This window comes from Rhipicephalus microplus, chromosome 2 (genome assembly GCF_043290135.1).
Source record: "Rhipicephalus microplus isolate Deutch F79 chromosome 2, USDA_Rmic, whole genome shotgun sequence".
Taxonomy (NCBI): domain Eukaryota; kingdom Metazoa; phylum Arthropoda; class Arachnida; order Ixodida; family Ixodidae; genus Rhipicephalus; species Rhipicephalus microplus.
Window position 1 is genome coordinate 223479530 of NC_134701.1, and position 24696 is coordinate 223504225.

At 47.6% G+C, this 24696-nt stretch overlaps 1 protein-coding gene and 1 long non-coding RNA gene across 6 annotated transcripts in view; one reads left to right on the top strand and one right to left on the bottom strand.

Moving 5' to 3' along the window:
• egg (SET domain bifurcated histone lysine methyltransferase eggless) overlaps positions 1 to 24696 on the top strand; it is a 139215-nt gene that overhangs the window by 49953 nt on the left and 64566 nt on the right. The window contains exon 1 of one of the 5 annotated variants that reach the window (XM_075876342.1): positions 10493 to 10670. The exons of the other annotated variants lie outside the window; for them this stretch is intronic. The gene's annotated coding sequence lies outside the window, so the exon portion shown is untranslated. Of the gene's footprint in view, positions 1 to 10492; positions 10671 to 24696 lie in introns of those variants that run through there. 5 annotated transcript variants of the gene reach the window in all.
• LOC142775039 (uncharacterized) overlaps positions 1 to 24696 on the bottom strand; it is a 56014-nt gene that overhangs the window by 12193 nt on the left and 19125 nt on the right. The gene's annotated exons all lie outside the window — the stretch shown is intronic.

The following is a 24696-nucleotide window of genomic DNA, read 5'->3' on the forward strand; positions in this document are numbered from 1 at the left end:
TCGCATGTACCCACACGTTGCCCTTCACTTCTCTCTTTTAATCCGCTCACCCCTTTGCCCAGTGCACGGTAGCAAACCGGAAATACGTCTGGTCGACCTTCCTGCCTTTCATTTCTTTCATTCCTCCTCCTCGCCAAAATTACTGGAAAATTTTATCGAGGAATATATTGGGGATGAGGTAGTCGTAATGTGAATGTGAAGAAAGCAAAGTGCATGAAACGACACCTTGCCGTCGGCAGGGACCGAACCTGCGACCTTCGAAAGTGGGTTTTACGTGAAAGGTAACCGATGTTTGTAAAATCGTACGGTCATGTTTGGCGGGCTGGGGCCACGTGAATGTCGCGCGTGTGCAGAATGTCATTGTCTGCAAGCGCTGTGCGACGTTTATTAAGCGAGATGCTACACTTCGAAGGCTGAATATTCTTCAGTTGGCTGGAAGCGAAGAAAGGCTGGAGGCAAAAAAAAAAATAAGGCAAATAGATGATCTATCTATCTATCTATCTATCTATCTATCTATCTATCTATCTATCTATCTATCTATCTATCTATCTATCTATCTATCTATCTATCTATCTATCTATCTATCTATCTATCTATCTATCTATCTATCTATCTATCTATCTATCTATCTATCTATCTATACATTATCTATCTATTATCTATCTATCTATTATCTATCTATCTATTATCTATCTATTATCTATCTTTACATTATCTATCTATCCGCCTAGGGAACACAAATTCTGCTTTGTAACGTGAAAATCATGACATTCGTGTCAACTTAATCGTGACCACATCATCATATGGTCTTTGTGTTTTCTCGAGGCTGCTTCATTAACTCGATATATACCGAAATTGGTGTGGCGCATGACATGAGTGTACGACTAACACAAGTGACACTTAGCCTGAAGCCATCCATATTATGTACGCCGTGACTTACATGCCACGGTCTTGGTGTGATCGCAGCCGTTACGTTAGATTGATAAATGTGAACATTGATATGGCGTAATTATGACAAATATGAACGAGAGGTCATGTATTGTATGCACCAGAATATACGTTATATACGTTGCATGTATACGGAATGTACCCGCGTCGAAGAAAAACATGCGATAGTGAACATGTCATCACATGAATGCCTTGGCTTGTCTCAAAGTCCGACAATGCGGTGAATGCAGCTTTTCGCCAACTACCTCGCGCATTATATCGATTCACACAGTGCATGGGACATATGTTTTCTGTGTTGAGATGCCATATTAGTTCAAGTCTCATGTCCGGATTTTGTAACCACTCTCTTCTTCCTTGATGCCTACTCATGGTATGTCGTGCTTGGTGGCCCGCCGACGTGCAAGTTAAAGCGACTGCAGTTTCTTACGCTCATCGTATACCATCATACACGCTCATGATATAATAAAGACGGGGCCTTTTGATTCACCTGCCGATGAAAATGCACCGAGCGAATGACGCGTCAACTACGCCGTGCCTGATAACGGCCATTTTTCCCAAGCAAACATTCGCTGAAACTATTAGTGAGCAATTCATTAGGAGGAAACACGGCAGCATGCGCGCCGTGCGTCCCCTGTCATTCTGTCTAGGGATCGGAACAACTTCTTGTTCGGCGAATGTCAACGAAGGATTATCGTTCACCTGGTGTTCAATGAACACGTTATTGCGTAGCTTGAGCACGAGGGGAATTCAAGCTCCCTTAGCTTTCTTTGCTTGGTTGTCAGCGTCGGCATGGAGCATCCTTTCTTTGGGCGCATGTGCTGAGATAATTCTGAAACTGTAAGCTACAGCGTGAATGGAATGACATAAAGCATTACGCGCAGTGCGTACTGAATGATTTGCACACACAATTCCACACCGGATCGATTGCCGATCGTAGGAAAAAAGCGAATGATGTCCAACTTGCAGGGCCGCACTGTTTTTGGGAGCTCGGGATTTCACGTTATGCAGATTAGCTTCCCAACGGCACTTGTACTGTCGGGTCGCTTTGAAGCAAGGCTTTCATCTTTTGCCTGATTGAATGATATGTGGGGTTTAACGTCCATAAACGGCCATATGATTATGAGAGACGCCGTAGTGAAGGGCTTCGGAAATTTCGACCACCTGGGGTTCTTTAATGCGCACCCAAATCTGAGCATGCGGGCCTACATCATTTTCGCCTCCATCGAAAATGCAGCCGCCGCTGCCCGGATTCGATCCCGCGACCTGCGGGTCATCAGTCCAGCCCCATAGCCGCTAGACCACCGCGGCGGGTCTTTTCTTTTGCCTTATGATCAGCATTAGGTTTGTGAGCAACTTGAATAAATGTTAGATACATTAAATAGGTGCACTCAACATAATTTTGGCGATACGTGCAAGACGATCTTCTGCGTATAGGTCGAGGTATTCTACCTAACTGCGCCGATAATGGGGAAAGTTTCCGTTTGTCAATTTCAGAAGTGGCCAGAACTCAAGCTAAAGGTAGCCAAAGTAGCCATGCCATTTTATTTTATTGCCAAATTTGTTGCCAAGCTGAACAGAAGCGGTGTTATATGGGTGGAGCTTCTGCCATTGAACAATACGTAATTTCATTTTGAATAAAGAAGATAATAGAAATGAAGGCACAATTTTTTTTCCTCTTGCGTGATCGTCGGGTCAAATAGTTTGCATATAAAAGAAGGAACTATAATGAATCCACTGCGCCATGCATATACTTTATGTTGAATAGATGAAATTCTTGTCTTATGTGGAGTAAGCTTGAAAGATAGATAAATATGTTGGGTTTAACGTCCCAAAACCACCGTATGATTATGAGAGACGCCGTAGTGGACTCCGGAAATTTTGACCACCTAGGGTTCTTTAACCTGCACTCAAATCTGAGGACATGGGCCTACAACGTTCCCGCCTCTATCGGAAAAGCAGCCGCCGCAGACGGGATACGAACCCGCGACCTGCGGGTCAGCAGCCGAGTAGCTTATATAGCCACTAGACCACCGCGGCGGGGCGGAGTAAGCTTGAAACACTACACCCCGCAAATAGAACATTGCATTTTGAAGCAGTTGCTACTTGAAGCCGCATATCGAATTTGATTACTAGAGCTCATATAGTATCAGTCGATCTTTAGCTAGTCAAATCTGGTCGAGATGACAGTCCGGCCTAATTTTGTAGCGAATGCCTGTTCTTGTCAAGTTGGGACGAGAAAACGCGCTATCGGTCATGTTTGAAAACTAGCGTGCACAATCAGGATAGGTTGTTGGCAGTGAGATGGTTACACGTTTTCCAACGTGCATTAACTACGCCCCTTCGTGTTTGCAGGGTCGCCATGAGTTGCGGTGGAGTGCCTCAATGCGCAACAGCGAGATAATGGGGGGAGGGAACATAGGCTTAGGAGAGACAGTATAGGCTTTTACGAAAGAAAAGCTTGGTGGAAATAGCCTGCTTTACCTTTACACAATTTGAAAACAATGGCTACTCATTGCGTCAAAGCTAAAAGTAGCCAGAAATTAGCCATGGCGACGACGAGATTTGGCTTGAAGTAGCCGCCAACGGCAGCTCCGCCGATAACATATTTTGTTGCCTTGGCCACATAGGCGCCTCGGGCGGCAGCCGCGCTCCCGTGGTACGTGAAGGTCGGACAAGTACATTGTTACTGTCGGTTAAATCGCGGCAAGACATGCGCACATGTTCGTTAGTGCCTGTCATGCCAACTTTTTATGTCGCGGCACACGTTCACGGTTGAGACGAACATTTTTGTCCAGAACCGCGAACTACTTTGCGTCGCGGACGCAGGGGGCATCTGCGGCGTGGAGTGAGGTGTACTCTTCCGCGGTCTGCTCTGTACGCTTGTTTTCTTTTTTCTTCGTGCTGGCGCGCGCTCTTTCTCTCGACTGGCGCGGCGGGAGCGAAACCGCTTGGCCGGCAGCGTGTGGAGGCTGCAGGCGCTACAATACTCGTTCGCCGCTCGTTGTCTCCTCTGCATGATTCCTCCGCGAGATTCGAATTGCGCCGTCTGGTGCACGCCGGCGGTGAGGGCGACAACACTCGTCTCTGCGTGGGACGTTGGCTACAAGTTCTGCATCTTTTGCTAAGGTCAGTTGAAACGTGTTGAAAGGTTGTTACAGAACCACCATTTTTAAAAAGCTACCTCCTTCACCTCCGTTTTCAACGGTCGCGTCAGTACTCTTCCTCACAGGGGCCGCGCGGCTGGAGCCGTGCTGTTTTATAATGTGACGGCCCGTCTCACGTTGTGTACTGGCAATTGTAGGTGGCGCCGCTAGTGCCTTTGACGTGTTCGTGGCGTAATCTCGAAATGCACCTGCGTCGACTTGCCCAATAACGCGGTTTTGTGATGTCAGCTTGCATATCGTTTCATTAAGTGCACTAGAGTGGCCTAGTGGAATTCGTGCATTTCCTAATTCTACTCACCTTGCGGGGTTCACCCGCCTTCAGTGCGGTACGTTGTTGCTACTCGTGTTGGGGTAATACAACTTCCGAGCCACCTCAAGAAAAAAGTATAGGAGGTAGTAGGAAACTGAACGCATCGTGAATTCACGTCTATGACACGTTTTGCAAACAGGCTTTTCTAAAGGAATAATTGAAGCACTCCCAGTTCAAACATAGTGCCTGAACTGGTTTACGGTTCCGCTTTCGTGAGGCATGTAATGCGCATTTTTATAAAAAAATGCAAATACAGCTGAGCGCAAATGTCATATTGAGAGCTTGTGCATGAGACAGTGAAAAGGTGATTTCAGTGACCTTTTCTCCTCTATTACGCAACTACTCGTTGTGCGGTGTCACTATACGAAGCGTGTTTCCTGTTTCATGAAGTACTCGGCTCTTGCTTTAAGCATAGTTTGTGGCCTGCGCGCACAGCTCTGGCGAGTCAAACGATCGTGAAGTCACTTTCATAACTATCGTCTAAGTGACATTAGTCAAGACACAAAACGTTTTGTTTCGCACCATTTATCCTTACCTGTTACAGATCACTAGCTTAGAGTTGTAAAAGTCTGCTATTCAGAAAAAAAGCGAGCCTGAAATAACTTTCAGCGAATACGACCGAGAAAGTGGTTCTTTACCAATGTACCTAGACATCTTACGGTAATGTGCGCCACCTCTTAGACCCTACCACATCACGCACACATCAAAACCAGAGCATAAAGAAACTTGTATATGCTCACAAAAACGATCTAAACGGACTCTTCGACGACCTCCGCGATAAACATCTGCCTCCTGCTCAGAAGTATAACACACCAAAGTACACTGGAAAGCCCAACGAGTTATTGAGCGCCGCTATCACGGAAGCAGAGGTTCGGCATGCTATGGCCACTCTGCGCACAACGTCAGCACCAGGCCCAGACCACATTAACAACAAAGTACTTCGCAATCTGGACGACAACTCCGTCACGGCAATCACAGATTATTTCAATCACTGCTTTGACACTGGCACCCTTCCAAGTTCCTGGAAGGATGCCAGGGTAATTTTCATTCCAAAGCAAAACAAACCAGTGAACACTTCCAATCTCAGGCCTATTTCACTAACTTCTTGTCTTGGTAAAACGCTTGAACACGTTATACTCAACCGTCTGAATAAATACATGGAAGACAACAATGTTTATCCACCAGAAATGGTGGGTTTTCGAAAATCTCTGTCATGTCAAGATGTCATGCTTCGACTGAAGCATGATATCATTACACCCAACAGCAGCCTAGATACGCAAGCAATCTTGAGTCTGGACATCCATGGAGCTTTCAACAACGTTGCTCATTCCGCCATCCTCCGCGAGCTTAATCTCATAGGGGTTGGCGCAAAGACATATAACTATATAGCTACTTTTTTAGCCAACCGTACCGCAACCATACACATAGGCGCAGATCAATCTCAGTCTTACGCTTTGGGAAGTTACGGCACGCCCCAAGGGTCTGTGCTGTCACCGTTTCTTTTTAATGTCTCTATGATGCCGTTGGCGCAAGCATTGAGATCTATCCCTGACCTCAAGTTTTCACTCTACGCCGACGACATCACTCTTTGGATGACTGGCGGCTCCGATGGAGAGATTCAAGACACCCTGCAAGCTGCGGCAAATACGGTTGTGGCACTTACAGGGTCTATGAATCTTTCATGTTCCCCACAGAAATCTCAGCTACTTCTCCTACCATCTCACAGAGGGGGCGAAAAACACATATCCAATATACAGGTAATTCTAGATGACGTACCAGTTACTCGAGTGGATAGGATCCGCGTGCTCGGTTTACACATTCAAAGCAATCGGCTCAACACATACACACTAAAGACACTTCACACCACCGTTGATCATACCTTGCGACTTTTGGATCGGGTCAGTAATAAACATGGCGGACTAAAGGAGGCCGAACTCCTCCGCTTGGTCCAAGCCTTCGTTATCAGTAAAATAACTTTTACAACGCCTTACCTACACTTTCTTAAATCAGAATCCGACCAGATAGACATCCTTTTACGCAAAGCGTATAAGTTCGCTTTAGGGGTGCCTATACGGACCTCCACTGAAAGGCTTATGCGTACTGGCACCTTCAACACCCTTGCTGAACTAGGAGAAGCCCATATTGCATCTCAGTATAACAGACTTTCTAACACCGTGACAGGCCGACACATTCTACAAACCCTTTCTGTCACTCCGGCATCCATCACTAAGGTCAAGTACACCATTCCACACCACATACACGAGAACCTATACATTCCACCACTTCCAAAAAACATGCACCCTGAGCACCAGAAACAGCGCAGGATGCAGCGCGCGAGGGCCCTCAAAAAACAATTCTCCTCCTCCAATGATGTGCTCTATGTTGACGCCGCCGATTACGGAAACAGGCATCATTATGCAATATCGGTAATCAACTCTCACGGCCAGGTCGCTGCGGCCGCCTCCGTTCTTGCTTCTTCTTCGGAGGAAGCGGAAGAGGCGGCCATAGCCCTGGCCCTGACAATACCTAGTTCATCCGTTATAATCAGTGACTCCAAAATAGCTATATATAATTTCGGAGCGGGCAGGGTTTCTAAGCCAGCCCTTTCCCTACTTTTGCATCATCCCCTTGATCGACTTGTAGCACTAATCTGGACTCCCGCGCATGCGGGCCTTGCCGGAAACGAGGCGGCTCATGCGAGTGCCCGAGGATTCACAGTCCGGGCACACGCATCCGATGTGTCGCAATTCGCTACGAATGAGGCGCCATTTACAGCGCGGGATCGCCTTATTTCATTCCACGATATTTGCACACACTACCGTTTAGAGCGATTAACCTTCCCGCCACTCACGCGCAAATCTTCACGCAGGTGCGAAATTCTGTGGCGACAGCTGCAGACTCGCACCTTTCTTTCGCCTTACCTCCTACACCGCATTCATCCATCCTGTTATCCTTCCCCCTCATGTAAATTTTGTGCCTCCTCCACAGCAGACTTGAACCACATCATGTGGCGCTGCCCTAAGCACCCTCTTCCCCCATTCCTGAAACGCCTAATTTCTAGTGAGGAGCAGTGGGAGGCTGCCTTGCGCAGCTCGAGGCCCGCTATCCAGGAGGCCATCCTGGAGTGGGCTGAGAGGGTAGAGGAGGACTACTTCAAGTAGTTCATCCCCACCACACCCTTTCCTGTTGCCCCCTTCCCTTTAACAAGGGATAAATAAAGTTGTTCATTCATTCATACGGTAATGTATAGGCGTGCTGGCTCAAATGCGTGCCAACAAGCCACGAGACTTGCAAGTTGCAGAGCCGTTGGTTTTGCGGCGAAGATGTCGCTGCTAGGTGGTCTTTTCGCCGCAGAAGTAAGGCATGGCTTCTCAAGTTCACCAGCTACTTTAGGGTTGCTAAAGAAGGTGAGTTGCTGAAGGAGTACGCATATTTTCCTCCTTTTTGAACCTCTTTGATTTATACGATTTTCGCATTGTGCGTTTTATTTTCCGGTTCAGTCTAGAATGCAGTGTAGGTCACAACCGGAGGTTATGTTGTTCGAGCAAGTACTTATGAATGGATGGATGAATTCGAGAAGTAAGATGTTCGAGTGCGGCTAAGTTGAGTAGGCGACTAAGGGCGCATCGGTATTGCTTCGAAGGACACATTTGAGCGAAGTAATTCTCGTCGCCTATATAATATTTCTTGTCTCCGTCTTTTGCGAGCTGGTTACTGGAAGTCATTGTCCGAGTAAATTTGAAGGTATCCTTTATTTTAACATTAGCGTACGCCGGTGTAAAATGGGATCCACTGGGCACGGGGAGCCTTTGAGCTGCACTGGACATATTATAGGCTCGTGATGACGATGGTGATACAACGAAACAGTAGCTTGTGACAGACGCACAACTTTAAAGAAAAAGCATTACTTAGCAGTTGACATGATATAGTGCACTAGTAATTTCTTCGTGATTACTCTCTCGTGAGTAATGAGTGATGATGAGAATCTAGTTACGCACAAGTTACTTTCAAGTTAGCTACTAGTGCAGCGCACAGCAGAATAGGAGGCTGCCGATACACGCGATCGCAGCCGTAAGGCCGATCGTGTGAATCGGCGTGCAGAAGGCATGCGTATCGGGTGGCAATCTGATCGCACCATGCGCCTCAAAGAGACTGAATGGAGACGGCATCGCCGCGCTGATGAACGCAGCCAAACGCCAGCGACTCGACCCGCGTAGAGTTTCATACAATAATATGAAACCCTGTCGACGCGGAACCACCGAAAGAGACGGTGCCGACTACCAAGTGCGCCGCCAGCGAGCGACGAAACCGAGGGAGTTTCTTGCGAGAACCATGAGGTCTGGACGCCGTGCGATGTTCGCCATCGACTCTGGTCCGGCAATCGGGTGTCCCCGGACCAGGGCGCTTGACTTGACTCGCGGGTACCGTTTTGTTCTCGGTGATCCCACTGGGGTTCGAGTGTGCGGCATGGGGAGGGGCAGCTTGGTGTGAGGCGAGATACCTATCTTCAGCATTGCGAACGGTTACCGGTACTGTCTAAAGTTGAATGCTGTGCACGAGTGACTGCATGGTTGCGCCTCGAGAACGGTGGCCTAGACCTCCGTTCAAGTGTGCCCCGCCGCGGTGGTCTAGTGGCTAAGGTACTCGGCTGCTGACCCGCAGGGCGCGGGTAGGAATCCCGGCTGCGGTGGCTGTATTTCCGATGGAAGCGGAAACGTTGTAGGCCCGTGTGCTCAGATTTGGGTGCACGTTGAAGAACCCCAGGTGGTCGAAATTTTCGGAGTCCTCCACTACGGCGTCTCTCATAATCATATGCTGGTTTTGAGAAGTTAAACGCCACATATCAATCAAAATCCGTTCCAGTGCATCTGGGTCACAGTTGTGGTTGGTACGGTATACAGGGACAGATTATGAACGTGAAAGAAAGGTAGGTCGTTGGCTCTGGACTGACAATAGTACAGATTGCATGGGAGAAAGCTGCGCGTTCAGCCACCTTTCTTTGGGTGGTAAGCATCTGAGGCCTCGTCGTTTATTCACTGTCCCTTGTCGCATGGTTAGAGGCCCAAAACAAATCTAAATGGGTTCAAAGCAAGTGCGGCATAAATTACCAAGGTCGAAAATAACAGAAGCTACAGAAATAATCAAGAGATAACTGTACTAATTTACCTAAAATCGCGAGGAAATCCTCAGGCAGTTGTACCTGCCTCGCGCAACAGATGGCGCCACCGCCTCGGCAAGCGCCCGGTACCGGTGCAGCAAGCTGCATCATCGATCAAAAAGCGTAGGGATTTATTCCTAGATATATGTGTCGTTTTGCTATCACTGGTAATTAATTGCTGCAGAAGAGTGTGCCATTTGAGAGGTGGCGACGCATCCTACTATGCTGATTATTTCATTTTCGAGGCTAATGCCTTTCCTAAGTCTTAGCAATGGTGTATATTTAGTGACACTGATTCCTTGCGCTGTTGCTTCAATTCATTGGCATCAAGGCTAGCGGGTTCTCGACATAAACGTTCTTTGACACAGCAACAGATGCAAACACTGAAGTAGCCGAATTATTGTATGAGAACAGCGCAGCCAGATAAAAAAGTATATATATAGGGGGTGGTGTGGGTTAGTTTTCTGGAGAATCAGCACAGAAACACATCTCTACCTGAGGGTGAGCTGTGGTGCAGCCATAATGCTCGTATAAGTGGCAACTTGCAAGTGCTTCGAATGCCGTGTGCCCCTACTCAACTAATAGGCATTAGGTTTTTATTTTCTCAACACGCTGGGTTAGCCTAATGCTTACCGTCTCATTGAGAAATGAGTTGTGGCCTATTTTCAATGTTAATATAATAATGAGCCCAGTAAAATAGTAGCAATGCAAATTAGACGTGAAGACAAACATCGATGTGTTTATTGGCACTAGAAAGCGAATATGCCCCCACGTGACCTAAAAATATACAACAATGCGTCGTCCGGAGGTACTACTTTTTTGCGCGGATGAAAACCACTGTGGCTCTCCCGTTCCGCCCTTTCCTTGGCCTTCCCTCTCCCAGTTTTCTTTGAGCCAATGCCACGTACGTAGTGAAGGCAGTAGTGGAAGCAGCTCGTGGAGCGTGCGCCTTCGTGCACCCTTCTTGTTTTTTTTTTTGTATACTCATTTTCCGATTGTGTCGTGTGGCATTTCGGTCGTCATGGTGAAACGCTGACGAATGGGCGTCGTCACCCACTCCCCGTCGCAACCTCCTCAACCACATTACAAGGTCAGTAACCGATACGTCCTTTCTCGATCTCACTCCACGTGTAACACCTTAAAACTGCTCACGCACAACGCCTTTTGCATGTTGAGTATTTTTCGACCCTAACTTGGCGCACTTATCGCGCTGTTATGAAATCGGCGTACGTTCAGGCATGTGAAATACGTTTTAAGCCGCACCACACTATCTTACAGAAACCCCATTCGCTTACGGTGAAACGCTGGTAGCACACGCTGCGTTTTCACCAGACGGAAATATTCACGATCGAGGGCACTACGTTCGCTAGTGTGATACGGAAAGACCATTCGACATAAAGGATAGGCGCTGAAGCAGGCTAGTATGCTAGTTAAACGCACTTTGTGTTGAGTCCACGTCGCGACGATCTGATCGGCTTACGTGAGGTTCCGGACGCAGCGCGATTTTGGACAGTTCTGATCCGTGCTGCATCGCGCTGTCTGAAGCTGATCCGCGGGTGTTCACGCCGCCGCGACTGGTCTGCCTGCCGCCCGACAAAGGGCCTCCTCGGAGGGAAGAGGCGAGAGGAATGCGCCGAGAGGCATCTCGTTTGAACAGACGCCAAGAGATGGCGCAGGTTACGGCAGCCGGGAAAACTTCCATGACGTTTGCGGCGTTTCCTGTGCAACCTTTAGCTTTTGGCGGCTAGGTAGTGTGTACGGTTCCTGTAATTCGGCTACCGTAAGTCATTATCTTCGACCGGACACTTCGCGCGTTGTCACTACTGCCTTTGACGCCTAGTATTTGGTGCGACTGGTACATAATCCGCGTACTGGACAACGTCGTAAAACTCGCTTGTTTCGCTGTTCCAGCTATGATTATTTTCTTTCTCAGCTGAGGTGGCTTGTTGTATGATTGTACCGCTTTTAGAAGCATTGATTGCAGTAAAAATGACCTCGAGGGCTTGTTTTTTTAATCAAACGAAGATACAATGAAGCTAAGGATGTTATAGGGGTTAATACATGTTCACTGTAGCGCAGTAATTAAATGTAATTATGGCATAAATGGAATAGAAATTGAGTAAATGATTATACACCAGCTGCAGGTAGCGACAAAACGTCCGTAAACACGAATGTGTGACACTGTGATTGCTGCCAACATGCTGCGCGTACATTCCTTCCGAAAACCAATAAACGTAAATTTATTTTTGCGTTGTTATTGGACTGGCGTTTTGCGTCTAACAGCCTTTGTGCAGTCGGAAAGGCTTTGGCTGGTGGGAACGAAAAGCGGATAGTCCCTTCGTAGCCGATGACGTTCGCACGGGGTGGTGGCGGCGCTTCACGTGACTCCATAAAGTAGTCCGGCGTTGGGGAGGGAGGGCTGGTCGCTGGCTGCCGTTGGCGGCCATCTTGTGCGACTTGTGAAAGGGGGTCGTGTTTGCCCGCGGTGCGCGTTACAACTTACCAGCCACGTGCGGGGCCGCGCTGACGTGCGAGGCGCTTCAGCGTGCGGCGCTCGCCGGACCTGCATCATTGTTTTCTGCTGTGAGCTTAACCTTGATTTATTCGCAATATAGAAAGTGGAAATGTAAGGAAACTTTCCAGCAGTCAGGAATTTACCGTGCTTTTTTCATATAAGGCATCGGATAATGTGTGAGCGATAGGCTGGTTTTCCATTACCTCTTGTCTTCATCGTGTCGCGACCTCTTGTCGTGTGCCATGAAATTCTTTTGCCAGTGTTCTCGCTCTTTAAGTTGATTTCTATTCTAATAATTGACCGGAACTTTGTACATTTGGGAGAAGGGACCATTCTTTATGTTAATAAATGCGAAGCATTTCTTAGCGAATTTCGAAGACTTTGAGCCTATCTATCTTTCCGCCTACTACTTTTAGCTCTCCTAGCCGTTTAGACGATGATATCGATACCAGAATTGTTATGAAACAACATGACGGTATTACGAGCATAACTGACTAGTCATACCATGAAATTTATGACATGAATGTAATGATTTACATTTCATGATCTTTGCTGCTCTTTCGGTGGTTTTGTACACATGACATCGCAAAACTGGTTTGGTATCACATGGCTGCATGGCAAACATAAGTGACAAACCCTATTGTGAAAATCATAACATGCTTGTCATGTAAGTCATGACTACACGCGACACTCATGGTGCGGTCGCGGTCGTTTCGTCAGCTCCACATATGCGAAATTTGGTATCATGTGACTTCACTGGATGTCGAAGGTATATGACTGGCGCAAACATGATAATCATGACATGCGTGTCATGTAACAACACAGTATTCACGCTCATGATGCGCTCGCGGCCGTTTCGCTAGCTTCACGTATACCAACTTTGGTATTACGTGACGTGAATGGACGACGTCCAAACATGATAATCATGACATGCTTGTCATGTAAGAACATGACAACATACCACGCTCATAGGCGGCCGCTTCGCTAGCTCCACATACACCCAAATTGGTATCACGTGACGTGAATAGACGGCAAAAGTAAATGGCACGTCCAAACATAATAATCATGACATGCATGTCATCTAAAAGGTGACTACATGGTACGCTCATAGCGTGCTGGCGGCCTTTTTGATAGCTCCGCAATTACGAAGTTTGGTCTCACGTGACGTAAATAGATGACGAAGGTAAGTGACACGTCCAAACATGATAATCATGACATGGAAGTCATGTATGGCATAATTTACGTCTGCCGTCCTTATTCGTGCTTCGCATATAATCGATTCCCACAGTACGTGGGATCTGCCAATTTTTAACCTGCGAGATCAAATTAAGCAATCCGGAGTAACATCAGGAAGCGTGTTGACTCCGGAAGTTTAGTGCTTATGGTGTTCCAGTGAAGCGTGCCGTCAAAATGTTCACCAATCTCAGTGTTCGCGTCCGCTTACGTTGTTGTTGAGTTTGTATTCACATGTGCCCTTGGACGCCTGCGGTGAGCCTAGGGGGAAGAGAAGGGGTTGAAATAAAGAAACAAAATATAAGGGGGGGGGGGGGAGTTGGAAAAAGCAGTAGGGCCGAAGCATTCGTCGCCACATTCTGAGGGAAGACAAATATCACAGCATATCCAGGGAGTGAATGATGATGAGTGGGGTGAAGGGCCCGTCCGTTCTTGCTTGCGTCCATCCATCCGTGCGTCTTTCTGTCCGTCCATCTAGTGAACACTCCAAGGGCCGCCATCTCGCATCTTTTCATCATATATTCATCATATACAAGTACGCTGTCCAGCGGGGATTCCAAGGACTAAACTAGAGGTGGCTACGTACTACTGCTACTACTACTATTACATACATACATCGGGGACGCACGGCTCAAGGAGCATCGCGCCTAAAAAGCGCACGAAATTCCGGAGTGTGTTCGGGGAAAGCTTGTGGTCATTCGACTGACTATGCCAAGGCTTTTTTTAGATGCGGAAGCATCTTATACTCGCGCCTTGTAGTGCGCCGTCCGCACCGCTTCTCGAACATTCGACAGCTGACGCGCGCGCATGCGCCGTCGCCCACCATCTGTGCCGCGCGCGCTTCTCCTTCGAGAACATTCGACAGCTGACAGCGCATGCGCCGTCGCGCTGTATATATACTCAAGGTCGGCGCTCGCTCGCTCAGTTGCCGCTCGTCCGTTGGTTTGTACGGCGCGTCGACGTCCGAAGTCGCCGTGAAATGAATGCCAACGAATCCACAAACAGAATGATCGACGTCCCTTCGACCAGCGCCGGCCAAAGTGTTGGCGGAACCGCAACCAAGTCGTCGTCCGAAGACAAGGCAGCGCGGAGAAGAGCTCGCGACGCCGAACGTAAACGTCGGCGTCGAGCGGAAGATGCTCAACTTAGAGAACGTGAAGCCGCTGAGAGACGTCAGCGTCGAGCAGCAGCACCGGATTCGGCCGCTTTGAAACGTAAGCGTCGACAAGAGGACCCGGACTTTCGAAAACGGGAAGCCGAGTGCAAGCGTCGGCGACGAGAGGCCGATCCCGATGCTGCCCGCGAGCGCAAGCGCGCCGAGGTAGCGGCGTGGCGCGCCAAGCAGTATGCCACGCCCAACGCACATGTTCACTCATTTAACACCCCATTTCACAACCACGTTAACCAATTTAGCCATCGACCCAAGTAAGTCGCACTTTAACACCCGTTAACCAATTACATGCTTCCGCATCCTCCTCAGTGTTCCCCCGAGGGAAGCTGCGGGCAATTTTTTTCTTTCTACTGTCTTTGTGCATGTATAGCGTTTGGTATCGGAGGAATCCGCATACTTGGGGCGCTCCTCCGAATCGCTTGATGGCGCTCGTGCTAGCTGGTGTCAGTTCAAACCGCAAGTACTGTTCGTCGGCAAATATAAACACTACGCATATTATTATCATTATTGATTAAAGGTTCGTACTCTGGCTGAGTAGGCATGTCAGAATACTGATTGACATTTACCAGGATGTTCAAGTTCCCGGAATGAAATCAGCTACACAATTGTAGGGTCTGTATCGTGACTAGGCAGTGATATCTGGGCATTGACGTGTTATATTTGAGCCGACGTGTACCTCAGTCAACTAACGACTCGACCTGGCCTCATGAAATGTGAGGGCCACGGGACGGCTTTATGCTCTTAGTTGAGTACCATGTACGGTACTCTAAATCGTTAAGCACTTTTTCTAAACACGGTCTTTAGCCTCAAGATGGGTGTCCGTGCTTGATGTGTATGCAGTTATCACGAGAATGGCATGCAAGTATTATTTTACTGGTGATGGTTAAAAAAACTGTCACGAGCAATGAAGCAGTACGTTTGACAGTTCTAATTTTGGTAATACAAAGAATATGCATTGTGACATTTCAGGTACTTAACATGTCGTTTGTTGTTATCGAGTTTGATCAATTGGTTGCAAAATATAGTAATCATGGTGGATTAATGGCCAATGACGTGAGTTGGCAGCTTTGGTGTGATAACGTGGGTATAGGTTGAGCATTCTATGCGCTTATCTAACTTGGTGGTGTCCAGGTTTTAAGTTGTATGGAGTGCTGTGGGCATAAGCTTCAACATCGCGCTCATGTAGAAAATGGCAGTTATCGCAGTGTAATGAATCTATGCGTTATCTTTAATTTGCATGACGCAGGTCGTGGGGTTGAATCCGGGCTGCGGCGGCTGCATTTTCGATGGAGGCGAAAATGCTGTAGGCCCGTGTGGTCAGATTTGAGTGCACGTTAAAGAACCCCAGGTGGTTGAAATTTCCGGAGCCCTCCACTACGGTGTCTGTCACAATCATGTGGTGGTTTTGAGACCTTGAAGCCCACATATCGATAATTTATTTCGCATAAACTTCACAAGGAGCCAAGATCAGGTAGTAAGTGGACGTCACTAATTGCGTCGATAACTTGCAGTGGTAGATAGGTTGAACATCTCATTTGCCATCACAACTGCGTGAAGTCTCCATTCCACGGTCTAATCTCAGGCCGTGGTCACTGGGTCACGTTACTATAGGAAACGATTACGCTGGTGAGGATTCGGTTTAGTTTTTTTCTGGTTTTGTGACATACCAGTACTATCCTGAATGCTCATAAGTATTCAGTCGTGCGCGCATGCTTTCCCTTTCGTTCCTATGAGTATCCTATAATGTCGCAGCGTCGTTTTTCGCCGTGGTGGTGTAGCGGTTGCGGGGTACAACTGCTAACTCAAAAGTCAGTCGCAGGTTCGACCCCGGCGGTTGCGTTTTGATGAAGGCGAAAATGTCGAGAGGTCCGTGTGTTGGGTGATATCAAAAGGATCAAAATGTGGGCCAGTTGGTAATTCATTTTCTTCGTTCAGCGAACTAGGAGCGCAGAGAAAACACAAAGGACGAAGCGAGGAACCACACAACACGAGCGCTCAACTAACAGTTGTTAGTTGAGCGCTCGTGTTGTGTGGTTCCTCGCTTCGTCCTTTGTGTTTTCTCTGCGCTCCTAGTTCGCTGAACGAAGAAAATTGGGTGATATCGTCACCCGTTAAATAACACCAGATGTTTCAAAATTCTCGAGCCCTCCATAAGTAGTATAGTCATTGTTGGGGTTTCACGTCCCACAGCCACGATATGAGTATGATAGACGACGTACTGGGGGCTTCAAAAATTTCGACCACTCGCTGTTCTTGATAGCGCACCCGAATCTATGCACACAGGCCTATATCATTTCACATTCACCGAAAAGCGACCTAGATTCGATCCCGCTACCTTCAGGTGAGCACTCGAGCGCCATACCCCTTTGACTGCCACGGCGGCTAGCCTTTCCACCACAGTGTGCCTCATAATCGTCATTCGAGTAAAACCCTACGATCTGTTATGTATGGCAGCTGCAGCGTCCTTATCAGGTGTTCCGGGGGCAGGTGTCAGTTTTTCTTGTCCACAAAGCTTGCATTTAAACGTGCTGTGTGCTGCCGCCCCCCCCCCTCCCCTCTTGTGTGTGTGCGTGCTGCCGCGTTGTCGCTTTTCATTCGCTTTTACACAACGATGCTGCAGGTGCGCGCCAGGCGGCACCGGCGTAGCTCGATTTCAGGGTGTGGTCGCGCCCCACTACTCTACGCGACGACGCGTCCTGACGCCACGTGACACGACCGGATCGACGCGCATGCGTCGCCTTTTCCCTCCGTGACGCGTCCCGTCGTTCAACTGTGCTCTCGGGCGGCGTTGCCCAGGCGCAGCTTTGCTGCTGCCGAGGGAGTCGCTGGCGGATTTGCGTCGCCGGTGAAGTTGGGATGCCTCACTTATCTGTGCTGCTGCGCGGCTAATCGCGGCACTTCGGTTGATTGCTGTCGCCGCCGGGGCGCTGTTGGCCAGGATAACATCCACGATTAGACGGTCGACTGCACCCAACACAGAGTTCTGACTAGAATAGTGTCACATGCAGTGCTGCTCGCTGGCGTAGTCCGAGGAGTTAACAGGCGACTTTGAGCGTATCTATCTATCTATCTATCTCTGTCTGTATGTCTGTCTATCTATCTATCTATCTATCTATCTATCTATCTATCTATCTATCTATCTATCTATCTATCTATCTATCTATCTATCTATCTATCTATCTATCTATCTGTCTATCTATCTATCTGTCTGTCTGTCCACCCACGAGTTTTAGCTCTCTTGGCCGTTTAGATAATTGTATCGATACGAAACTTGGTATGGCATAACATAACTGTATGAAGAACATATTGACTAGTCATAACATGAAAATCATGACATGTATGTCATGAATGTCATGATTTATACTTCATGGTACTGCAGCTCTTGCGGTGGTTTCGTTCACATGGCATGTTGCAAAACTGGTATGGTATGACATGATTGCATGGCAAACACAAGCGACAGACCCTAACATGAAAATCATGACATGCGTGTCATGTAACAACATGACTACGTTCGACGCTCATGATTCGCTCGCGGTCGTTTCGCTAGCGTCACGTATACCAAATTTGGTATTACGGGACGTGAATGGATGACAAAGGTATGTTTATCATGTTTGCACCAGTATCATGAGATGCGTGTCATGTAACAACATGACTTCATGCCACGCTCATAGCGTGCTCGTGGTCGTTTCACTAGCTCCACATATAATAAATTTGGTATCATGTGACGTGAATAGGAGACGAAGGTAAAGCACACATCTAAACATGATAATCATGACACCAAAGTCATGTACGGCATCATTTACCTCCATCTCGTACCGTTGTGCTGATTTTAAAATGGCATATAAACCTTTCTCATTCGTGCTTCGCATATCATCGATTCCCACTGTACGTGGGATCTGCCAATTTTTTGCGCCTGCATATATACAATGTTAATAAGAACTTTCATACAATAATGCCAAGGGAAAATGGTCAGCTGCCATGTCGTAATAAGTTCACGTACTACGTGACGCCGCACTGGCAGGAAAGAGTATTTCACACTCGCGGTAATGGCAGCAGGTGGCGCTGACTGCAGCTCCCACAATTAAATACACATGGACACCCTATAAAGAGGACTTTGGGATGATCGTCACCGTAGCTCAGTGGCTCCCTTTCAGAAGTTCTATTCAGCACTATGGAGACTACAGGGCTCTCCAGCCAATAGACAAATTCTAGCGGACTTACTTCACGGAAATGCGGTGGCGCTGTCTTGGTAGGCAAAAGATGCTCTGCCTACCGTACGTAGTTGAGAAGTGGTTATAAGAGGGAAGAGAAGAAGCCGCTTATGACAACTTAGTTTTGTTTGTTGGCGCACATTGCAACCCTCAGCGATTATGGCGGAAATTACGTGCGGACGTTGCTATAATTATGATTATACCCATACTGTCAACGTCGGCCTACCTCGGTTTACAAACATGGAATGGGTTTATTTAGCCCATAGAGTTTAGTGCCTCCCCATATGTATTCATCCGCGCCATGTCGTCTGCTCGCCGTCTTCCCGGCGTCTGCTCGCTAAATTGTCTGTACCCGCTCATTCCAGATAATTCTGGTAATCGGCTTAAAGATACAGTAAAACTGTGAAACAAGCGAAGATCGATCGCTCATGCAGGCGGATAACTTCACTTTGCGGCTGTTTCTCTCTGACGCTGTTCGTGGCTATCGTATGGCTGCTTCTTCATCTACGTGTTCTTTCGTGTCTTCCGCTGCAACGCTTCTTTTTTCTCTTTATATCCGCCGAAGAAGGTTGCGACGCGCACGAAACGTTGTGCCAGGTTGCATGTCCGTTGGTGATGCAGCGTTGTTGGTCTGGCGACTGCCTCGGCTCGTTAGGCTTACAAAGTACTACTATGCAAGCAGTATATCTCGAGAAAACGTACCTGATGATTTATCCTCCATGTAAATGAAACAAATCAATGGCTGATTTCACCATTTGTTTACTCCTGTCAGCGCAGTGGGTGGGCAGCAAGATAAGTCCGGATCGAAGCGGTTGGTCGCTTGTGCATGGGTGCTGCCATATTGATTTGTAAACAGTTACCGGCTGTAACGGACACAAATAATCTGATGCGTACGCAATAAATTCCAATAAACGTATCACGTATTGATGTTGTGCAACACACACCGAACAAACGCCAGTTTCAGTCAACCCGGTCAATTTTAAGGCACCTATCTGGGACTATGAAAAGTGTGTGGCTTTCTTACACCTTATAGCTTTTGTACTGCTGAACCACTAAAGAACGCCAAGTGGCCGACATCAATCCAGAAAGTTCGTCACCGTGGCATTCTTCATAATGGACTTGTTCTGGCACGCCAAAAGCCGAACTTCCGCATGCCTGCTTCATCGATATAGCGCGCTACGCTCAGACGCTTGGTGCTGGGAATGGAGGGAGGGCTCTTTCAGCTGCTTACAGTCCTACCCTCCGATAAAGAAAGACACCTGTTGGGTTTAAATCTAAAGGAGAGCCATGCCCACTTCTACGGAAAAACCCTGATTCATATCTCGCCCAGAATGGTGCGACGCGTCCGACCGGCGGTGTGCAGCAGCCGTACGAAAAACCGGTTTTTAGTATTACTTACTCTAGTGCTCTTCGCTGTTTTCTCTTTTACTATCATGCATTTCCGGCGACAAACAAGCTTATTGTGCGCCCTCCCGCTTCACGCTAGGCGTTTAGGGAACGGATCACAAAGGGACAGAGAAGTGAAAGGAAAACATGTATTCGGGTTGGCGAAACGGAAGGCCGAGGCAAGATCGCCCGCGACTGTTTCCCCGGGCGCTTCAAGAAATAGCCTTGGAAGCAAAGCGCCAAGGCTGTGTCGGGGGTATATGAACCACCTCCGAAGAACTGCTCAAGGTCGCGTTTGCTCTGACTGGAAAGCTGTCTTATATTACCCTGTGCCGCCGCCTCTGTCGTCGTCGTCGTAGTACACGGTTGTCTTCCTATGCAACCGTGATATAAATCGCCGACTGCTTTTCTTGGCAATGGAGCGAAGCTTATGTGACTTAATGAATGCGCCCTCTCTCATTCAAATTTGCAGTCGCTGGGCGTCGAATCGCTGCTCAGAGGCGGTAGTTCTGCCACCGATTGCTTTGAGGTCCGAGAGAGTGACAGCAACGGTTGACTATATTGACGGTAAATTGTGAACAGCAGACTATGCACAGTGTTTGGTAACGCCTCTTCACTGACCAGAGGGCGCGAAATGGCTCTCATTTGCCACCTCGGTATCGCAGGCGTTGGCCGCCAGGTATAACAAGAAAATGAGACGCTCTCAGAAGACACAGGCGTGCTCAAGCGTCTCCCTTAATCACTCCCATTTATCTGAGGAGGACCAGGCCTAATCACTTAGGGGGGGACGATGCTAAGTCTGTTCCTTATAATTATTCAGTCGAACCGTTCGTGTCATTGTTATAAAGCAGGTTTCTGGCGATAATGGCGGCTGAGAAGCCCGTCGTTGCATTCCAAGAGCTGTTTAAATGGAATTTTCTCTCTTCGTAAGGCAGAGACCTAAGGTAGGCCATTGTAAGAAGCGCGTTTCCGCTTCTTTATTATCTTTTTTTTATCTGCTGTGAAGCATGTTGTCCTTCGGACTCTACCACGAAGTGTATGTGAGGGTTGTGGGGGCTGCGGTGGGACCTCATCTCTGTACACGCCTGTGGCAGTAGCATTCATGTTGTTCGAGGTATAGCGCATCCAGGACGGGACAGAGAAGAAGACACAGAACACAAGAACAATGTGGCCAAGGCACAGCCTGAGGGTTTTCTTGCAAATCACTGCAAAGAATGCGGGTGCCAACCCCTCTTTAATCGCACCAGCATAATCGGAAGAAGCACTAACCAAATGACAAGGCTCATCATAGATGCGAAATTCATTGCTAAGTTTGGAGACGCATGTATAAGCAAGCCATCAATATCATTATCATTGAAAGAATCGGATTATTTGGATGTAGCATGAGTTGCAGTAGATCAGTTTTCTGGTTCTAGCACGTGGTTGTGACGCGCCATGTTTGGGTATAAGTATTGCTGTTTCTCGGATTAAACCGCATTGTTGAAAGTTAGCGCCGTTTAAGTGTTCTTTCTGTGTCTTCTTCTCTGTCCCGTCCTGGACGCGCTATACCTCGAACAACATGAATAACCAACAAGCCCGCCGTGCAACCTTAGTCAGTAGCCTTCATTTTTAATCATAATACGCATTAATTTGTATCGTAACGTTACAGCTACTTATACTCTCATTTTTTTACTGAGTGATCTCGCTGAATCGGAATCCTCCGACGGATCAGTGAATATAGCCGGCTTTGTTACCCGAGGTGTACACTCATTGCAAGAACGACGGCGCGGTTTCCTCATCTCTCTCGCTTAGCTAGGGCGCCACTCGCTATCATCTTTCCGGGGTCCCTCTTCTGATAAGCCGTGCGCGAACCTCTTCGTTATATCGTATAGGAGGAGCGCACGACGCACGCATATTGTTATCTGTGAACGTCCGTTGACATATCTTGTACGCTGTCAGCTGTGTAGCGTTGCCCTTTCACTGACCAGAGGGCGCGAAATAGCTCTCATTTGCCACCTCAGTGTCGCAGGCGTCGGCCGCCAGGGCTAACAAGAAAATGAGACGCTCTCAAGAGACACAGGGAAGGAAGGACTTTTCCTTCCCACCTATATATTTTAGCTCGTTTGTAGATGCTATCCTCCGCACATGCTATGCCTTATGAAAAAAAAAAAAGCAGTGGCTTAGCTCGACTATGCCGGAGGGATATAGGTTGTGTGAGGTACGGACGGACGGACGAATAAATTGACAGATGGACGAATGTGCGGACGGATGGACTAGCGAGCGAGCTCACGTGAGTCAAGCGCCTGTGCACTATAGTGACAGGTTACTCCAGGAGCTTCCAGTCCTTCGCCGGCTGTGTGCAGTGTGACGTCACTGCTCTTCGGGCATGTTCAACATGGCTTTTGGTAAGCCACGCAAAACTGCTCAACCTGCGCCAGTCTAGATAATGCTACAAAATTTCTTATACCACTCGGAGGTTACTAGCATAGTGCGTGCCTGCGAGGACCCGAATTTTCTAAAACGGCTTCCGAAGAATGGTGATTCGTCGGACTCGCCTTCAAATCGCTACAAGTGTAATGTATCCCACTGTTTTTTTTTTAAACATAGCGCTGCTTTCTCGCGAAGCTATCATTGATTCGGCGCAAGGCCGAATCAATGAATGTGATAGCAACACACCGGACTGTTATACGAAGTAAGGCTGGGGTATTTCGAAACGCTTTTTACAGCCTGCTCAATATTTTCCATGTTTCTTTCCAATTCTTTTTAATTGAACAGGCTGTAAAAAGCGGCAGAAGCCTAAAAGCTGCGAAGGCAGACTTGTGCTTAGGCGAAAATCGGATGTATGCATTGAGGAACAAGTAAGGCAGTGTCATAACCAATATGGATAGGATAATCGAGGTGGCGGAGGAGCTCTACAAAATGTTGTACAGAAGCCAAAACAGCCCGGATGATATCGTGAGAAGCAATATTAGTCCAGTTACTCCAGAGGAATAATACATCCTACCAGTAACGACAGGAGAAGTAAGGAATGCCCTAGAAGGAATGCAAAGAAGCAAAGCCGCTGGTGAGGATAAGGTAACAATGAACCTGGTGAAAGATGGAGGAGAAATTGTGTTGGAAAATCTCGCCACCTTATATACGAAGTGCCTCATGACGGGAAGGGCACCAGAATCTTGGCAGAACGCCAACATCATCTGAATATATAAGAAAGGAGACGTCAATGACTTGTAAATTACAGGCAAATCAACTTACTGTCCGTTCTATACTACCTATTTACAAAAATAATAGCTAATAGAACTACGGTGACATTAGAGTTAAATCAACCAAACGACTAGCAGGATTTCGTACAGGCTATAGTATAAATAGACCATATTCACTGTCAATCAGGTAATGGAAAATGCACGAAATACTACCAACCACTATACATAGACTTCATACATTACGAGAAGGCGTTTGATTCAGTAGAAATATCAGCCGTCATGCAGACACTGCGAAATCAGGGCCTCGAATAACCCTACATACACATACTGGAATAAATTTACAGTGGATCCACAGCCACCATAGTTCTCTATGAAGAAAGCGACAGAATGCCAATGAAGAAGGGTGTAAGGCAGGGAGATACAATCTCACCAACGCTAACCACCTCGTGTTTACAGGAGGTTTTAGGACCAGGAAGAGTTTGGGATAAGAGTTAATGGAGAGTACCTTAGTAATCTGCGATTCGCTGATTACATTGCCTTGATGAGTAACTCAAGCGACGAATTACCGCTGATTATTACTGAACTGGACACTGAAAGTAAAAAATATGCACAAAACTAGAGTAATGTGCAACCGTCTTGGGAGAAAACACCACTTTGCTATACGTGGGGAGGCGCTGTAAGTTGTAAAAGAATGTGTATACTTAGGACAGGTAGTAACCGCTGAGCTGAACCATGAAAGTGAAATAACTAGAAGAATAAGACTGGGGTGGAGCACATTTGACAAGCACTCTCAAATAATGACTGGTAGATGGCCACTATCCCCCAAGAGGAAGGTATATAACAGCTGCATCTTGCCGGTACTTAGCTACGGAGCAGACACCTCTAGACTTACAAAGAGGGCTCAGCTTAAGTTGAGGACGACGCAGAGAGCAATGGGAAAGGAAAATGGTACGTGTAACTTCAAGAGACAAAAAGAGAGCAGAGTGGATTAGGGAACGAACCGGGGGTTAAGGATATATATCATCGCTGAAATCAAGAAGAATAAGAAATGGACATGGGCCAGGCACGTTGCACATAGGCAGGATAACCGCTGGTCATTAGGGGTCGCTGACTGGATACCCAGAGAAGGCAAGTGCATGAAGGGGAGACTGAGGATACCGAAAGTTGGGTGGGCAGATGAGATTAAGAAGTTTGCGGGTATAACGTGGCAACTTAAAGCGCAAGACCGGTTTCATTGGCGGATCATGGAAGAGGTCTTTGCCCTGTAGTGGGCGCAGTCAGGCTGATGATGATGATTTAAAGAACGAAATGTAGTGAACACGGTTGAATGAGTGCCGCGTTTTTCGCACGCGGAGCAGCACGTTCTTCCTGTGTCTGGACACGTATGCCATCCCGCCTTGCTTCACCGAAACATTCCGTTG